The sequence below is a fragment of the Lepus europaeus genome, chromosome 11 (assembly GCF_033115175.1).
Source record: "Lepus europaeus isolate LE1 chromosome 11, mLepTim1.pri, whole genome shotgun sequence".
NCBI lineage: Eukaryota > Metazoa > Chordata > Mammalia > Lagomorpha > Leporidae > Lepus > Lepus europaeus.
Window position 1 is genome coordinate 3,267,560 of NC_084837.1, and position 18,605 is coordinate 3,286,164.

Here is an 18,605-nt window from a genome sequence, read left to right on the forward strand (position 1 = left end):
TCTATGGATTTTTTTTTTTAAAAAGACAATGACAGTTTTAACCACTGGATTTGGGGACAATCTGTTACACCGTAGATAACCGATGGTTAGCTTCCTGAGACACTACCACACTGTTTTCCACGTTGACGGCCCCACTCTGTCTCCTGCCACAGCACGGGGAGACTCAGGCTCTCCTTCAGAACCAGGCTCTGATGCTCTGGTCTCTCGGGGGTCCCGCTTGGGGCAGGCATGGGGCAGGTCCTCACTGTGGAGCTCATTTGCTTTCCCTGATGACACCGCATCTACTTTTTAAAAACATTTTTTAATGTGCATCTTAAAAAACTGTTTATTTGTTTTTATTTACCTGGAAGTTGAGTGGCGGGGGGAGGTGGGTGGGAGATCTTCCTGCTGGTTCACTCACCCAAGGCTTGCAACAGCAGGGGCTGGCCAGGCCTAAGCCAGGACTCAGGAACTCCATCTGGGTCTCCCATGTGAGTGACAGGGACCCACGTACTAGCGCCATCACCTGCTGTCTACCCAGGTGTGAATTAGTAGGAAGCTGGGTGGGAAGGGACGTGGGGCTTGGTCCCAGGTGCTCCAATATGGGACGCATGCATCCCAGGCAGCTGCTTAGCCCACTGTGCTGCAACACCTGCCGCCTGCATTTTTTGTTTTCAGATTATTTGTTTGAGATACAGAGAGACAGAGAGCGTTCCCATCTGCTGATTCACTCGTCAAACACGTGCAACGCCGGGGCTGGGCCAGGACTGGAACCAGGAGCAAGGAACTCCACCCAGGTCACCCAGCCGAGCCATCACTGCCGCCTCCCAGGGTTCTCGCTGGCAGGAGGCTGGAGTCTAGAGCCCGAGCCGGAGACGACACCCAGGTCCTTCAGTGTACGACATGGGTGTCCCAGCTGGCATCGCCACCAGCACACCTTTGACCAGAGATATCACTGCTCAACTTGGAGACCAGCTGGTTTGCCGTGTCACTTCATAGTCACAGCTCGCGACAAAGCCAATTCATCCTTGCTCCCAGTCTCCGAGACTTTGTGCTTAACACTTCCAGTTTGTTTTAAAACGACCGCTACAAAATGATTCTGTGGTGTTAACGGTGATCTGGATCCAGCAGGTTAGGAGCAGAAGCTGTCTGTGTGCAGATGTGGGACTCCTGATGTCACGCACACCGCCGCCCTTGCCAATCTGCCTCTACTGAGAAGCACTGTGGGCCAGGTCCGTCACACGTCTCCAGGTGTATTGCCACGGCAGCCCACGGGTACGTCACTGTGGCCTTCCTGTTCCCAGGAGACAGGTGCTCAGAGAGTTTAGGAAGCCTGGCTGTGACCACAGCTCATGTTGAACCCAATATCTTTTCATTTGATCTCAAACAGTTCCCCCTCCACACACACACCCCTTTCTAAGTTTATACCACCAGGTAAGGAAATACCTTTGCCCAAAGTAAACAGCGGGAAGCAACCCTTGAGGGAAGGGGAGAGCCCGGCTTCACTCTGGGCTCTGTCATCATCAGTGGTTTCCTGCTAGGCGGGTCCCTTGTCACGAGAAACAGGGGATGGGGTAGCTCCGCTCCAGCTCAAAGGTCGGTCTGCGCCAGGCTCTGCTCCGAGCACCTGCGAGTGGTTCTCCACGCCTTTCTACAGTGGGTAAACGGATGTGCAGAGTATCTCTCCCAACGCCACGAACCCACAGGTGCACAGCTGTGACTTAAACCCGGCAACGTGGCTCCAAGCCCACGATGCTGTGAGGTCAGGCGACGTTCACGGAACGCTGTTTTAGCCGTGACCTATGACCTCCTTAGCAGCTTTCCTCTGCCCCGTCCCTGCCCTCCCTTCCCAGTCGGGGATGAAGAAACTGAAGCTTGGGAATTTGTCTCGTGTGACTCCCAGTTCCCGGCCGTGGTGGGGCCGGGAGGGCAAGCTCAGAGCACCCAGGGCAGGTGATGCCCAGGGAGTGGGGCCGCAGCCCGGCTAAGCCCGCTCCACACTGCCGTCCACTGCTTCCTCCCTTCCTACCGAAACAGCTGTCTGCAAATCAGAAATCAGAAACCCAACGCCTAAAGGAAGCTCCCTGGGCCCTGGTGGTGGTGGCAGGGCCGGGGGCTCCCAGAACAGATCCAGGGCTGGCCGGGGTCCCCCCACCACAGCCATCAGTCTCTGGGAGTGGCAGCCTACAACCCTCCATGCCAATGCTGAGTTAATCACCAGGACTCACGAGTTAGCCAGGGGCTGGCCTGCGGCACAGCTGGTTAAGCCACAGCCATGTTGCAGCGTCCCAGATGGTGCTGGCTGGAGTCCCTGCTGTTCCACTTCTGGTGTGGGAATGTGGCTGGGCTAGCAGTGGAAGATGGTCCAAGTGCTTGGGCCCCTGCACCTACGTGGGAGACCCGGATGAAGCCGGCTGTTGCAGGTAGGGAGTGAACCGGCGGATGGAGGAGCTCTGTCTCCCTCTCTCTGTCACTCTGTCTTTCAAATAAACGAATAAATATGAGGAGAAGGCATCGCAGCCTGCGCCGTCAGCGCGCCGCGCCCAGAGCGTTTGCTTTTGTGTCTACTTTATTTTCAACTAACAATAAAAACATTAAAAAAAAAAATCAGGCAAAATAAGTGCACTGCCTCTGGTGAGTAGGGGTCCTGGTCCCGAGCCACTCCCCTCCACGCGCGTCCGAGGACGGCCTCGCTAGAGGGGCGCAGCTTCCATCCAGGCAGGGCTCACGTGACACCCCGTGTCCTGCTCTCTCTTTGCTCCCAGCAGTTCAGCCCGGCAGTGCCTGGTGCTCCTTCTCCTCGTTAGCTAACCTGCCCAGGGCGGCCGGCGGGCCAGGCCCAGCGTCCGAGCCTGTGCTCGCTGCGGGCTCCCGGGCTCCCTCCCGCCAGGCTGGTGGGGAGGCAGGGCGGGGGCAGGGCGGCGCTGGCTGCTGGCCGCTGCAGCTCGGGGAGGCGCCCACGCCAGCAGCGGCAGCTCTGAGGGCGCTTGGAGCTGCCCAGCCCCCGCGGCCACGCATGCCGGCGCCAGCTTTTCCAGGAAGACCTGCAGTCCCAGAGACCCGCGGGTCCTGGGGCTCCCAGGCCCCGGCTCCGCTGTGCAGCGCGGGCGATGAATGCAAACGCAGAGGCGGGGAATGGGCCAGCCCAGGAGCTCTGAGCGGCACCGCCTACCACCGTGTCTCTGGAAATGTCCTGGGCAACCCTAGCTCGGTCCCGTGCTCTCCTCCCAGACCAGCGCCCAGCGTCCGCTGCTGCCCGGCTCCCTCTCAGGATGCCTCTCTGGGCCGCCAGCTCTGGGTGAGCCCCCCGAGTTTGCCTCCAAAGGAGGACCCCTCCCTAGTGCTTCTGCCCGGGCGGAGCAGAGACCTTTGTAAACAGAGGCTGCTGTCCCAGCCATCCCTGCAGAAACATCAGCCCAAAGTGGCAGCTAGGAAACGGGTGTGAAGCCACTCATCCCCACCCCCCACAGCTAATTCTTAGAGGGAGGGGGGATCTTCCATCCACTGTTTCACTCTTCAAATGGGCACCACAGCTGGGGGTGCACCAGGCTGAAGCCAGGGGTCCAGAACTCCATTCTGGTCTCCCACGCTGGTGCAGGGCCCAGAACCCCATTCTGGTCTCCCACGCCGGTGCAGGGGCCGAGCACTGGGGCCACCCTCTGCTGCTTTCCCAGGCGCATTAGCAGGGAGCTGGGTCGGAAGTGGAGCAGCCGGGACTTGAACCAGAGCTCATATGGGATGCGGGCACTGAAAGCATGGTTTTACCCGCCCCGCCACAGCACTGGCCCCCGCCGTTGCTTTTTGAGGCTTTAAAAAAAAACAAAAACAAAAACAAAAAAAAAAAAAACAAAAACACTGGGCTTACATACTCAGTTCATTTGCTTCTAAAACTTGAGAACAGGAAACTTAACACCTTGTTTCAGAAACACAAAATGCATCCTTTAGTTCCACCCCAGGACAGTTCCAGAGAACAAGGTCAGCGGTAAATGGACGACAAGGAGGCACCTGTGGGCAGGAAGGGAGGGGGCAGGGGGCAGGAGGAGGCAGGCCCGGCGGAGGGAGGGTGTGCGTCAGGAACACAGGCAGCAGAGGCTTTGGTGGCCCCGGGCCGGCCCAGCCACTGCTCATCCCAGCTGCGGGGCAGGCTTTGTCCCCAGGCACCCGCCGCACAGCTAAGGAGGCTGCCATGACTCGCCCCAGCTCCCGGCACGGAGCTGCCCCAGCTGCCGGCCCGGCACTCCGTGTGGAGTTCGCTGCCGCCCGGCAGGGTCCTGGCCAGGCTTTCCAGCTCCAGACAGCTGTAACATGGGAGGACCCGGAGCGGGAACGAGATGCCGGCCAGAACGCCACCACTGTTATTAACATGTGCGTGCTGACACACCCAGGGGCCTGCTCAGCATGTCCAAGGTCTCTCAGAACCACAGGGGCTCGGCTCCAAGACCTCCGTGGATACCAGAATCCAAGGATTCTCAAAGCATAAACGGCGTGGTGCTCACGTCTGCACGTGACCCAGCCATGTCCTCCCGTGTGCTGAGTCATCTCTAGGTTACTTTTCTTTTCTTTCTTTCTTTCTTCTTCTTCTTTTTTTTAAAAACAATTTTATTTATTTATTTGAGAGACAGAGTTAGACAGTGAAGGGAGAGATGGGGAGAAAGGTCTTCCATCTACTGGTTCACTCCCCAAACGACCACAATGGCCAGTGCTGAGCTGATCTGAAGCCAGGAGCCAGAGGCTTTTTCCAGGTCTCCCACGCAGGTGCAGGGGCCCAAGAGTCTGGGCCATCTTCTACTGCTTTCCTAGGCCATAGCAGAGAGCTGGATGGGAAGTGGAGCAGCCGTGTCTTCAACCGGCGCCCATATGGGATGCCAGTGCTTCAGGCCAGGACATTAACCCACTGCGCCACAGCACTGGCCCCGGGGTGCTCCACTTCTGATCCAGCTCCCTACTATGGCCTGGGAAAGCAGTGGAAGATGGGCCACGTGCTTGGGCCCCTGCACCCACGTGGGAGACCCGGAAGAAGCTCCAGGCTCCTGGCTCAGATCGGCACAGCTCTGGCCATTGTGGCCATTTGGGGAGTGAAGCAGGGGATGGGAGACTTTTTCTGTCTCTGTCTCTGTCTCTGTCTCTGTCTCTCTCTCTCTCTGTCAACCTGCCTTTCAAATAAATGATTAAATATTTCAAGAAAAAAAAAGAGAAGATTAAAAAATCAAACTAATCGCTCTGTGATTTTAAGAAATGGACCCAGCCCCCTTATTCACTTCTGCTCCGTTCACCTTCTCAAGCCCCGCCCCCAGCGTTGCTCCGTGCGTCCTGTCCTGCCTTCACCTTGGGAGCAGACCTGACCCAGCGCGCTGTGCACGGCCGAGCAAAAGACTCGGGAAACAGAAGCGGCATTTCAGGAGCTTCATTTAGTGAAACACATTTGCTCCTGGTCGTGTGCCAGCTAATTTCTTTTCTTCTTTTTTTAACTGGAGAGGCAGAGAAGCAGAGTGAGAGAGAGAGACCGAAAGGGCTCCCTTCCACCGATTGCCTCCACGGCCAGGCCTGCACCAGCCTGAAGCCGGGAGCCAAGAACTCAATCCGAGTCCCCCTGGGAGGGGCAGGGCCCCAACTCTGAGCCATCACCTGCTGCCTCCCAGGCTGTGCACTGGCAGGAAACTGGAATTGGGGGGACAACCGGACAAGAAGCTGGGCACGCTGGTGGGGATTGCAGGCGTCTTAACCGGCACCTTAGCCAGTAGGCAAATGCCTGCGCCTGCCAGTTCACATCTGTTTCAGGAAATGATGTTTTGAAAAGAAATGACTGGGGCCAGCGCTGTGGCAAAATGGGTAAAGCCACCACCTGCAGCGCCGGCATCCCATATGGGTACCAGTTCGAGTCCTGGCTGCTCCACTTCTGATCCAGCTTTCTGCTCTGGCCTGGAATAGCAGTAGAAGATGGCCCAAGTCCTTGAGCCCCTGCACCTGTGTGGGAGACCTGGAAGAAGCTCCTGGCTCCTGGCTTCGGATCAGCACAGCTCCAGCTGTTATGGTCATCAAGGGAGTGAACCAGCGGATGGAAGACCTCACTCTCTCTGTGCCTCTCCTTTTCTTTCTGTGTAATTCTGCCTCTCAAATAAACAAAAAATCTTTTAAAAAGAAAAGAAATGATTGCAGGTTCAAGAAGAGGGGCTGGTGAAGGGAACCAGTGCTCAGAATCAGGACCGATTCCAGCTGACGTCCCTCAGGGAGGACCAGGCGGGGGCGGCGCTGGTGAGCACCGCATCCTAGCGTTAAACGTGTCTCCCGCTTTGCATACGAGGGAAATAAGGAAAACTCCGGTGATAAATGGATTGCTGCAGACTCCAAAGCCTCCCAAAGCACATTAAGGCAAAGTGACCGTGCACTGATGCACAGACAGACCGTACAGTGGTTGTTTTTGTAACCATGAACTTTGAGGTCATCTCTGTGTTTCCTTAGGTATTAAGGGGTCTGTCATCTCTTTACCAGTGTTCTAGGTGGATATATAGGCACAGAGAGGGTGTTTTGCATTTCTTTGTGTGGGGTTTCATCAAAGGATCCCAGCCATCATCTTGTTTTCCTGTACTGGCGGATTAGCCGACCACGATGTGAAAGGTAGATGGTGCGTTTAAACACACAGCCAGCACGAGCCGTTACAACAACACCCGGAGTCATTGGTTCAAGTTCTACTCTTTGAGTCCTATTTGAGCACCAAATCACGTTATTTTTAACCAACAGGTGTTTCTGAACACTCATTGTGTGCTGCGTATGAGTGAATTCAAACAAAACAGCCCCTTCCCTCGCGGGGCTCTCCACAGCAGGAACCGAGACGCCGTGAAACAGCTCCAGACGTCTCTCTGGAAAATCAGATCGGACGCGCGTGTGCTTCCAAAACCTCAGCACGACACTGCACGTTTAAAGCCCAAAGCTCCACAACAGCGTGGTGAGCTGATCGCCCTACTGCCCCGGCTCCTGTCCCAGAGTCGCCAGCTCCCGGTGCAGCCGCCTCCGACGAGGTGAGCACGCACAGCTTGGGGGTGAGCACGCGGCGACTCTTGGCGTGCAACAAGCGGCATCAGGAGCAGCGTCGCCCAGCAGCCAGGACACCGCACTCAGCATCGGAGTGCCTGGCTCTGGTCCCCAGCCCTGCCCCTGACTCCAGCTTCCCGCCTCCGCAGAGCCACAGAGGCAGCAGAGACGGCTCAAGACACTGGGTCCCTGCCACCTTCACTGGAGACCCGAACTGTATTGCTGGCTCCTGGCTCTGGCCCTGGCCCAGCCCTGGCCGCTGTGGGCATTAGGGCGTGGGCCCACGATTGGGAGCGCTCTCTCTTTCTGTCTCTCTTTCTCTCTCAAATAAATAAGTAATAAATAAACATAATTAAGAGGAAGAGCGTCATCTCTAACAGTCACTTTTTAGCAATCGCAGGAACTGTGCCCAGCGGCAAGCATTCTAATAAACCTTCGAACGACCAAACGATGGACCGTTCGTTCCCCTTTGGCAGGGTGCTCCTACTTCTCGCCCTTAAATAAGGCTGTGAGACAGCGACAGCGCTGTGACTCAGCTCTGGCTGTTACCAAACTGCTGTCCAGTAGGCTGTCTGCTCCCTTGAGCACCACCCCAGGTCACTTCATTTCTCTCCATCTTCGCAAAGTTGATAGAACAGAATCTCACGGCTGCTTTGGTTTGCATTTGATTTGGTTTTTCTTTGATTAAGACTGAACCATTTCCCCCAAACGTTGGCCAGACATTTCTAGAAACTTTTTTGGAGAATTGCGTGGTAGAAACCTTTGCACAATCTAGTGGGGTTTTGCTGGCTGAATCCCATGGTTTTAGACATTAACTCCATTAACTCTGTTCCATGTTGGCAATGAGTAGTTCCCGTGGTCCAGGGCTTGCCTTTTGAGTTTTGATTTAATGAGTTTATTTTTGGCCCAGGAGATTTGCATTTTTATCTGTTCGGTTCTAGCCACTGAGTCATCCATAATTCATTTCATCGCCTGAAGCCTCAAACCCCCTACTTTCTTCATCTTCTCAAGCAGGACGTGGCGAGGGAAGCAGAGTCCACCCCAGGCTTGTAGCCTGCCCACAGGGGAGCTCCTGAACCGGCACTGGGGAAGTCGGCGGGGGATTGTTTCATCTTTAGATCTGAATTATGCGGCTTTAAGAAACACAGTGGGCTTTCTTCGTAGGAGAGCTTCGCCCGGTTGGTCCAACTTCCAAGTGCTGCCAAGTGCCGTGATCTGCCCGTTCTTCTCTCCTCAGAGTGCAAAGTTGCTGCAGATTCTGTTTCAAGCTTCTCCATTCGCTCACTTGCCAGGCCCTGTGGAAGTGCCCCTCCTGCTCTCTCGACCCCCAGGAAGAACGAACCTGGCTGACCCCATCAGGGCGCTCAGAGGAGCAGAACCAGCAGGACACACACAGGATACTCCAGAAAGTGCACGGGCGGGGGTGAGTTCTGGCCTCGCGGTTACGACATTGGGGGGGGGTGAGTTCTGGCCTCGTGGTTACGACGTTGAGGGGGGTGAGTCCTGGCCTCGAGGTTAGGACGTTGTGGGGGTGAGTTCTGGCCTCGCAGTTAGGACGTTGGGGGGGGTGAGTTCTGGCCTCACGGTTATGATGTTGGGGGGGTGAGTTCTGGCCTCGCGGTTATGATGTTGGGGCGGGGGGTGAGTCCTGGCCTCGAGGTTACGATGTTGGGGGGGGGTGAGTCCTGGCTTCGAGGTTACGATGCTGGGGGGGGGTGAGTTCTGGCCTCGCAGTTACGACGTTGTGGGGGGTGAGTTCTGGCCTTTCGGTTAGGACGTTGGGGGGGGTGAGTCCTGGCCTTGAGGTTACGATGTTGGGGGGACACCCACGTCCCAGACGGCAGTGCCTGGTGCGACTCCCGGCTGTGAGCCCTGACTTCAGACCATGGGCGGCAGCAGGGGCGACCCCGAGCAGCCGGGTTCCTGCCATGCAGGCAGGAGACCTGGGCTGGTCCTCACTCCCAGCTTTGGCTCCCTGACTGCTGTGGACATTTGGGACGTGACCCAATGGACAGTGCGCTTTCCCTCTGCCCTTCAAGTAATTTCTAAAAAGCTCATGGAAAATGGAATTAAAAGATACATTTATTTTGATGCAAAAAATTGAGGTCCATGCGCAGCTTTTTTTATAACGCCCGTTTTCCGTGAAGAGCACCTCTATACATACAAAGGCGTTCTTTACATTTCCTCCTCCCTCTTTTCCTCTTGAGAGCCAGCGAACGAGACAGAGAAAGAGAGGCTGAGAGACTGATTTATTTGGGGGCTAGCGAGTTCAGAATGGATAGGGCCAGCCGGCAGGCTGGGAACAGGCGGGATGTCCATCCTGAGACAGGATTCCGGCTTCTCCAGGAAACCTCAGTTTTGGCTCCCAAGGCCTGCAGTGAATTTGACGCGGCATTGCCGAGGGGAATCCCTTCTCCGTCGCCCTGCAAAGCGATCACAGGGAATGAACCCACGCTCGTCTCCCCAGTCAACGAGGCTTCTTCGCAGCAGCGCCAGCGGGGCGGCGCCTGCCCCTGTCTGAGGGCCCCTGGCATCACAGTCTCGTGGCCCTGTAGGCTGTCTGCGGCTGGATCGCCCACCAGGTCTTGGCAAATGCGCTGTGAGAGGCCGGGAGTGCTCACCTGTGGGCAGCCTCTGCCGACGTTTCTGTGGCTGCCCCGCTGGCTACACCTGCATTGCTTTCAAAGCCGGGCCACAGGGCCTTGACAGCGTCAGGAACACTGCGGCAGGGCCTTGCCAGCGTGGTTCCTGGAGACTGCAGATCTGATGGGACCTGTGGTAGAGGAACTGCGGAGTTCAGTGCCTGTTGCCTGGCGTCGGTAGGAAGACCTGTCCTGAAACGTCAGCTTTGTCCCTTGTCGGTCCCGGGAGGAGCAGCAGGGCCCAGGGCCAAGGCAGTATCTGGCCAGGGTATCGGTAAACCAGAGAGGGAATGTGGAGCCAGATGGGAGAACCTGTAGAGGAGACGTGGGAGGCCCTCGTCCACGGGATGGAGCCCCGTGGGGGCGGCTGCCATCCTGGTGATGGCCTACAGCCCGTGTGGCAGCGTGGCCATTGGCCGATACTCAGGACCCTCCTCCAGTGGCGCTGGTGTTGGGCCGCGGGGACCCTCCTGGTGCCAGGAGCTCATCAGAGCAGGAGACAAGGCTGGCTCTGCTCGCTCTCAGCCTCGCATAGGACAGGTCAGTCCTCTGCTCGTGGCCACTCCGCCCAAGCCTTGGCAGGCCACAGGCACTTTTCCCCAGGCTGAGGCTGAGGCCCAGGCTCCCGGCCTCCAAGTCGCACAATGCCTGCCATTGTCTGTTAGGATAGACGGACTCTCACATGTGTTTTGGGTTAAACCCCGTTCTCAAAAATTCATGTTGAAACTCTAACTCCTCGGCACTCAGAAGGTGACCTTATTTGGAAATACTGGGGAACTGCAGACGTAATTAGTTACAAAGTCGCACTGGGGTAGGGGGGCCCCTCAGCCAGTGCACCTAGTACTTCAACACAGGAAACCTGGACCCAGACAGCCGGCCAGGCTTCTACAAGGCAAGGAGCAGACAAGATTTCCAGAAAAACACCAGGGTTAGGAGGATGGGAAACAGACACTCAGAGGGACCAACACCGCGGCTGGCATTGTGGCACAGCCAGTTACGCCTGTATAAGCCCAGGTTCGAGTGCCAGCTGCTCCATTTCCAATCCAGTTCCCTGCTAATGTGCCTGGGAAAGTAGTAAAAGATGGCCCAAGTCTTTGGGCCCCTGTACCCACATGGGAGACCCAGAGAAAGCTCCTGGCTCCTGGCTTCGACCCAACCCAGCCCTGGAATTGTGGCCATTTGCAAAGGCAGAGTTACAGAGACGCTGAGCAGAGAGAGGTCTTCCATCCTCTGGTTCACTCTCCAAATGCCTGCAACTGCTGGAGCTGGGCCAATCTGAAGCCAGGAGCTTCTTCCGGGTCTCCCACGTGGGTACAGGGGCCCAAGTACTTGGGCCATCTTCTGCTGCTTTCCCAGGCCCTAGCAGAGCGCTGGATTGGAAGTGGAGCAGCCGGGACTCGATCTGGTGCCCATATGGGATGCTGGTGCTGCAGGCGGTGGCTTTACCCACTATGCCACAGCATCGTTTTCAATCTCTATGTCTCTCTTAGTCTCAAATAAATGCATATTTTTAAATATGCAATTGCAATAGAAGCATCTGGTTGTCACATTGGTCTCAGGAAGTGGTGTGGCACTGAGACTGGAAAACCTGAGACCAGCTGAGCTTGACCTGAGAAGTTCCCCTGGGCCACCCTGGCACACGTGGCGTGAGTGCTGGGCTGAGCCCCTCAGTGAGTTCTAGAAGTCAGGCTCCTTCCCGCACTTTATACCCTTGGACCTGGTATTTATTGCACCTGTTGCAGTCACCGTGACAACAAAGTCAACTCCCAGCCTCCAGACTACATTTAGAAACTCCTTAAATAAATCCCTCTGTGGCTGCCGACGGGTCAGGTTTCCCCGGTGGCCCGGCCCCGGAGGGACTCTTGGTGCACACGCACTGCACACACATGTGCACGCCCTGTGAAAGCCACTCGGTGTCTGGTGCTGGGATTCGACCCCACTTCCCTGGCCGCACCACAAGCCCTGCTCTCGTCTCCAGCTGGAGAGGGGCGTTGGTCCTCCCTCGCTGGACGACCGCTTGGCCGTTTATTAACTGACCTTGGCAGTCAGTTCCCAGATCTGAGTCTTGTTCCTCATCTATAAAATGAAAAAACTTCGGTCTTGGAAAAAACCCAGTCTTGGAATCCACAGGAACAGGGAAAGGGGCAGCCTGGGACGACGCGCGGACACATGTGTGTCGAGCGCAGCGACAGAACGGTCTCCCGGAAGCACCAGTTTTCTCCTCTTGGGCCCCGAGCCTGGAGATTTTCCCGATTCCTGGAAATCTGTGTTTTCCGCTTTGCCGCCTATCGCTGCTTCAACCCAGAGCTCACTGACCCCCGCTTTTCCAAGGGGAATTGGCGGATCCTCCGTGCATGTTTTTGTGTGTGCCCGTCTGGCTGCACATTCCCCACGTGCCGCACGGGTTAGCGTGGGTGTCCGTCTTCTCCTTCGGACTGCAAACTCCTTGGAAAGAAGCTTCCCTCATTCCCCTGGCTTCTGTCTCCGCCCAGCACCTGGTGCAGAACCGCGGGCAGGTCTGAACTCAAAGCGTGTGGAAGCACAGCCGCAGCATAAAATCCCATAGCAGAAAGAAATCCAGCAGAGTTCTCATCATCTACATAGTTTCACATTTGCAATCATCTTTCGTGGGGACAGTCAAGATTATGTTGAGCTTGATGTGCAAATAATATAGGAAGAAAACATTTGTGATGGAAGTGACTTCTAGGAGACATTCACCGAATGCAGCATGTCATTTGTCCAATTGTGTAATAATTTTAAAAGGCGTGCCTTCGCTTTGAAGTGCTCTGCAAATATCTCCCCAGTTCTCTTTCTATGAGGCTGTCAGCAATGTTGTTCAGGATGCTGAACATCCAAGTTGAAGGGACTTCCTGTCACAGTGCCTACGTGGTGCTCCCGCGAGGTGGCCAGATAATTCCGGATTTCCCCCTGTGGCAGAGTAGGCTGAAATCTCCTAGGGAGCCGTGAATGGTCCATGTCACCGTGGATTTTGGCCCTTCTTTTTTTTTTTTTTTGACAGAGTGGATAGTGAGAGAGAGAGAGAGAGAGAGAGAGACAGAGAGAAAGGTCTTCCTTTTTGCCGTTGGTTCACCCTCCAATGGCCGCCACGGCCGGCGCACTGTGGCCAGCGCATCGCGCTGATCCGAAGCCAGGAGCCAGGTGCTTCTCCTGGTCTCTCATGCTGGTGCAGGGCCCAAGCACTTGGGCCATCCTCCACTGCACTCCCAGGCCATAGCAGAGAGCTGGCCTGGAAGAGGGGCAACCGGGACAGAACCGGCGCCCCAACCGGACTAGAACCCTATTGAGCCGCGGCACCAGCCAGTTTCGGCCCTTCTATACGTAGATGGGCCACGGCTGGACCGCTCACTGATTCCAAAGAAACGGCACGTCCGATGCTCCTCTTTGGGCTGATGGGTTGACCCCTCCCTGCTGGAATTTTTCCGGAGAAATGCTGCTGTGCTGTGGTTGTTACTGGCTTTTTGGGCTATTCTGAGGAATTATACAAAATGGTAGCATTTTATTTAAAAAAATTTTTAAAAGATGTATTTTATTTATTTGAAAGGCTGAGTGACAGAGGAAGAGGGAGAGACAGAGAGCTGGATCGTCTGTCCACTGGTTCACTCCCTAAATGGTCACAATGGCAGGGGCTGGGCCAGGCTGGAGCCAGGAGCCAGAAGCTCCATCCAGGTCTCCTATGTGGGTAGCAGGGGCCCAAGTACTTGAACCATCTTCCACGGTCTTCCCAGGTGTGTTAGCAGGGAACTGGGTCAGAAGCAGAGCAGCCAGGCCTCAAACCAGTGTTCTGAGATGGGAAGCTGGCTTATGAGCGGCAGAACTCACTGTACCACCATGGCGGCCCCACAGCAGTAACGTTTTTAAAAAATGCTTCCTGGGGCCGGTGCTGTGGCATGGTTGGCTGAGCCTCTGCCCCCGGCGCCAGCATCCCATATGTGCACCAGTTCATGTCTTGGCTGCTCCACTGTCCAATCCAGCTCCCTGCTAACGCACCTGGGAAAGCAGCAGAAGACGGCCACGTGCTTGGGCCCCTGCACCCACGTGGGAGACCTGGAGGAAGCGCCTGGCTCCTGGCCTTGGATCGGCACAGCTCTGTCCGTTGTGTCCATCTGGGGAGTGAACCAGCGGATGGAAGACCTCTCTCTGTCTCTCCTTCTCGCTGTAACTCTACCTCTCAAATAAATTTTTAAAAATCTTTAAAAAAATGTTTCTAAAGCAGGGCCTTCTAGGAACAGGTCGCAGCCGAGTGCTGCTGGTGGCTCTGACCGGCAGGAGAGACAGCACCCCTGCAGTGGGTCAGGACCGGATCCAGCTTGTTTCGTCAACACTTCATTAAGTGGCTCTGCGGCCCGTGCTGCGGCTCACTAGGCTAATCCTCTGCCTGCGGTGCTGGTACTCCGGGTTCTAGTCCCGGTTGGGGCGCTGGTTCTGTACCGGTTGCTCCTCTTCCAGGCCAGCTCCCTGCTGTGGCCCGGGAAGACAGTGGAGGATGGCCCAAGTCCTTGGGCCCTGCACCCGCATGGGAGACCAGGAGGAAGCACCTGGCTCCTGGCTTCAGATCGGAGCAGCGCGCCGGCCTTAGCGGCCATTTGGGGGGTGAACCAACGGAAGTAGTCCTTTCTCTCTGTCTATCTCTCTCACTGTCTAACTCGGCCTGTCAAAAAAAGAAAAATAAATAAAAAATGAATAAAAAAGAGGCCCCTCTGCAGCTCATCCACAGGGCACTGCAGGCTAACGCTGTAAGCACCTGTGACTGAGAAGGCGCTCTGCAAACAAGGCCAGACAGATGTGGGGTGGAGGCAATCATCCACGCCCTCCAACGACCTCATGGAGAAACCTGTTGGTTTCCTTTTTTAAAACATTAATGTATGGAGCCAGCACTGTGGCGTAGCAGGTGCAGTGCTGACATCCCACCCACATGGGTGCCCACTGGCTGCTCCACTGCTGATCCAGCTCTCTGCTCTGGCCCGGAAGAAGCTCCTGGCTCCTGGCTTCAGATCGGCCCAGCTCTAGGTGCTGTGGCCATCTGGGGAGTGAACCAGTGACGGAAGACCTCTCTCTGTTTCTCCCTCTCACTGTTTGTAACTCTTCCTCTCAAACAAATAAATAAAATGTTTAAAATAATTGGAATCAGACCTATATAATTCCTCTGCCTGCTGTCAGGGTTGCTGGCTCTGGGGCAGACCAGTGCCCCAGCAGGTCAGTGCCGCCGGGGACACGGCAGCTCGTGTCGAGTGCCTGTCAGGTCTCAGCTCTGCTTCTGAGTCCAGCTTCCTGCTGACGCACCCCCTGGGAGGCAGCAGGTGACGGCTTAATACTCGTATCGCTGCCACCCATGGAGGAGTCCCCATGGGGTTCTTGGCTCCTGGTTTCAGCTCGGCTGAGCCCCAGCTGTGGTATTTGAGGAATGAGTCAGCAGATGGGATCTCTCTCTCTCTCTCTCTCTCTCTCTCTCTCTCTCTCTCGTAAATAAATAAATAAAAGTATTCCTCCAAGCTTGCTAGATCTCTTTGGCATGCATTTCAGAGTGCAGAAGGGCTACCGGGGTCGGGAGAGGAGTGACTCTCCCAGCAGTGGCCAGGGACCATGGTGACGTGGAACCACTCAGCACAGTGCCTTCGATCTCGGTCACCAAGCTCTGTTGCCAGGGAGCATTTGCGACCCACAGAAATGATGGCACGATAAAACCTGGTGTTTCCTCGCTTAGACGACACAGAGGTCGCTTCACCCATTTGGTTATTCACCTATATTTGTACATACTAGATACACGTCTGCTTTCTTCTCTCTCTGTACATACGTGGCTTCAAAATACCATTACTAGGGGTCAGCTTTCCGACTCGGCGGGATAAGCCGCCACTGTGACACCGGCATCCCATAGAAGCACTAAGTCTTGGCTGCTCCACTTCAATCCAGCTCCCTGCTAATGCACTTGGGAATGCTTAGAGGATGGCCCACGTGCTTGGGCCCCCGCACGCACACGGGAAACCGGGAGGGAGTTCCAGGGTCCTGGCCACTGCAGCCACTTGGGGAGTGAACCAGCATAAGGAAGATCTCTCTCTCGCTTGCTCTCTCTCTCTCTCTCTCTCTCTCCACTTCTCTTTCTGTAACTCTGCCTTTCACTGGGAGGCAGTGGTGATGGATCAAGTACTTGGGTCCTTACCACCCTGGCAGAGACCTGGACTGAATTCCCAGCTCCCGGCTCTGACCTGGCTCAGCCCAGCTGTGTGAGCTTTGGGAAGTGAGTCAGTGTGTAGGAGCTGCTCCCCATCTCTGTCCATCTGTCTGTCTCTCTGGATATATAAACCATGTGGCCCTGGTACAGCTGACGCTGTACAATTAGAACAAAAGCTGACCCCCTTGCACGCACAGCAGATCTGGCCTGTGTGTGTTAGTGTCACAGGTGCCCTTCCTCACTGTGTCCTGCTTTGGTTGCTGTGCTCCTGCAGGGCCCAGGTGCCCTGAGGTCAGCCCCACACGCATGGTTCTGGCTCACGGAGCCAGCGACACTCACAGATGGCACCAAGCCCCGGTTCGTCCCACTCTCGGGAGGGACATCCCCTTCCAGGACCAGAGGGACCACTTCCCTGCTTGGCCCTGGGCTGCTGGCTTGGTCTTTTCCCCAGTTTTCCTGAGGTATCATTAACAAATACGTAATTAACCATGACGCCATGATGATTCTGGCTATGTGTAAGCCAAAGCACTGCCAGCACGGCCGCCACCTCGCCTGGTTCCCCTCCTCGGTCCCAGCCACGGGTTGTGGGCTTGGACCATTGCCGGCTGCTTTGTCTGAGTTCCTTCCAGTAGTCCACTTCCTCCTCGGTGTTTAAAACCCTGCCCTGCACTCGGAAACCGAGCCCAGACTCCAGGCCTCCCTCTGCCTCCTCCTTGGAGACCAGCACACTTTGTTCAGCTGTGGGACAGCTTCCTGACAAGGCTTCTCAGAGCTCCTCTCCGCGCTCTGTACGACCTGTTCGCCAGCCGTAGGAACAGGCGGCAGTTCTGTAAGGGGGGGAGGGGCTCCTGCGAACGCGGGATTGAATTGCTGGGTGCCAGGACTGCGCTCTGAAAGGCGACAAGCCACGCACAAGGTTTCCCAACTTCCAAGGCCTGGAGCCTTCGACTGGGGCTCTCGTACCAACTTCCCTCCCTGCTCGTCAGCTCTGTCCCTTCTAAGTGCTGAGTTCTGAGCTCAGAGTGAGCAGAGCTAATCTCGCAGAGAGCAAGGCCGGGGCCTCTCATGTGGTCAGCTGCTTTGGTTTTCAGTTGAGAGTTTGGAGTTAACTTGAGGGTTATTACAGGATACCTTTATAAGGGGTCCTTGTGTCATGCAGATTATGAAAAAACTGCTTGGATTTCAATGCGTCTGTGCTAAAAATCTTTTTAATTTGATTTTCCTTGATTTTTTGAAAAAAATATTTATTTATTTGAAAGGCAGATTTACAGACAGAGTGGGGGTGAGACAGAGAGAGAGAGAGAGATCTTACATCTGCTGGTTCACTCCTCAAGTGGCTACAATGGCCAGGACTGGGCCAGGCTGAAGCCAGGAGCCTGGAACTCCATCTGAGTTGCCCACAGGAGTGCAGGGCCCAAGCACTTGGGCATCTTCTACTGCTTTCCCAGGTCCGTCAGCAGGGAGCTGGATCAGAAGTGCAGCAGCTGGGCCTGAATCCGGCACCCACAGGGGATGGCAGCACCGCAGACAGAGGCGTAACCCACTGCGCACAGCACCGGCCCTCCTTGAAATTTCTCAAGTCTCCGCCCGTTTGGTTGCTTATTTATCCCTTGCACATTTTTATTTTGCTGTGGGTGAAGCAGGAGCCGCAGGCTGCTGGCTGCTGGGGGCGGGGAGGAGGACGGGTGTCTGGCGGAGACGTTCCTTCTGCCAGTTTGGGCAAGTCCTGACAGGAGGGGGGAGGGAGGCCGGCAGAGGTTTTGCCACAGCACCAGGAGGGCAGTCTTCCTCTGCCGGCCCCAGCCTGGCCTCACGGGGCTTCTGCGTCCTCGCACGGCTGCCGTGTCGGGGTATTCACTTTACAAAGCACCGCGGCCAACGCGAGGTTTGGGGGGCTCAGTGTGGTCCTGCTGCCGCGGGGGCCCAGGTCCTCCCTGCTCTCCACTAAGAATTCCCCAGGGAGACCCCCCTGGCCATTCCATTTCTGTCCCCCACCCCGCCACCAGTGAGAAGTTGCTCAGGTCTGCGGAGGGCAGGTGTCCCCAGGCAGGGGCTCCTCATCTCGGGCTGTTTTCTCGGGGTTTCCCTGTGGCATGGGCTGGGGGCCGTGGGACGCCAAGGCACCAGGACAGAGGACCTGCCCTCAAAGTGTCTAGCTGGGAGAACTATTGATTGTAAGCAACAGACACTGGTCTGATCACAAATCAGAAGAGGGATATATGGGGAGACGACGAGCACGTGAGGGCCTGGGAGCTCTGGGCATCTGGCACCCGCCCTCCTCCAAGCACGGCTTCTGGGGTGCCCCAGTTACAGCTCCCTCCCTTTGCTGGCAGGCACACATGGTTAGAGAGGCGCTGGGCACTCAGGGCGGCCTGGAGCTCTAGTGGATGACTTGGGGGCCGTGGTTACTGACGACTACTGTCCACTTGGAGACTAGATTTTAAATGTTTGTGCCACAAAAGAATGCTAAGTGAGAGAGGTAATTGATAGGTTGGCTAGTTTGAGCCACTCAACAGTGCACCCCACAAAGGCACACAGCCCTGTGCCACTCACCACAGGGGCCTGAGAACGTCACTCCTGGGCTGTGTTGTGGGGACGCTGTGGCACGCACCCGGACACACTGAGACGGGATGGCCACGCCAGGAAGCCGGGCACTCCTGGGCTTGCATTACATGGTTGATGGAGACACTGCGCAGGCAGGGCACGCCTGAGCAGTCTGTATTTATCAGTTAAACAAAATCCAGCTGAGAGGCAGAGAAAGCACCTGG

At 56.0% G+C, this 18,605-nt stretch overlaps 1 long non-coding RNA gene across 3 annotated transcripts in view; it reads left to right on the top strand.

The window, feature by feature from the left end:
- The first annotated feature begins 3,037 nt into the window (after positions 1-3,037).
- Positions 3,038-18,605, top strand: part of LOC133769754 (uncharacterized) — a 48,978-nt gene continuing 33,410 nt past the window's right edge. The window contains exons 1-3 of one of the 3 annotated variants that reach the window (XR_009867231.1): positions 3,038-3,277; positions 6,718-6,995; positions 8,301-8,431. This is a non-coding gene — a long non-coding RNA (uncharacterized LOC133769754). Of the gene's footprint in view, positions 3,278-6,717; positions 6,996-7,821; positions 8,432-18,605 lie in introns of those variants that run through there. The other 2 variants (XR_009867232.1, XR_009867230.1) reach the window with 2 other exon arrangements.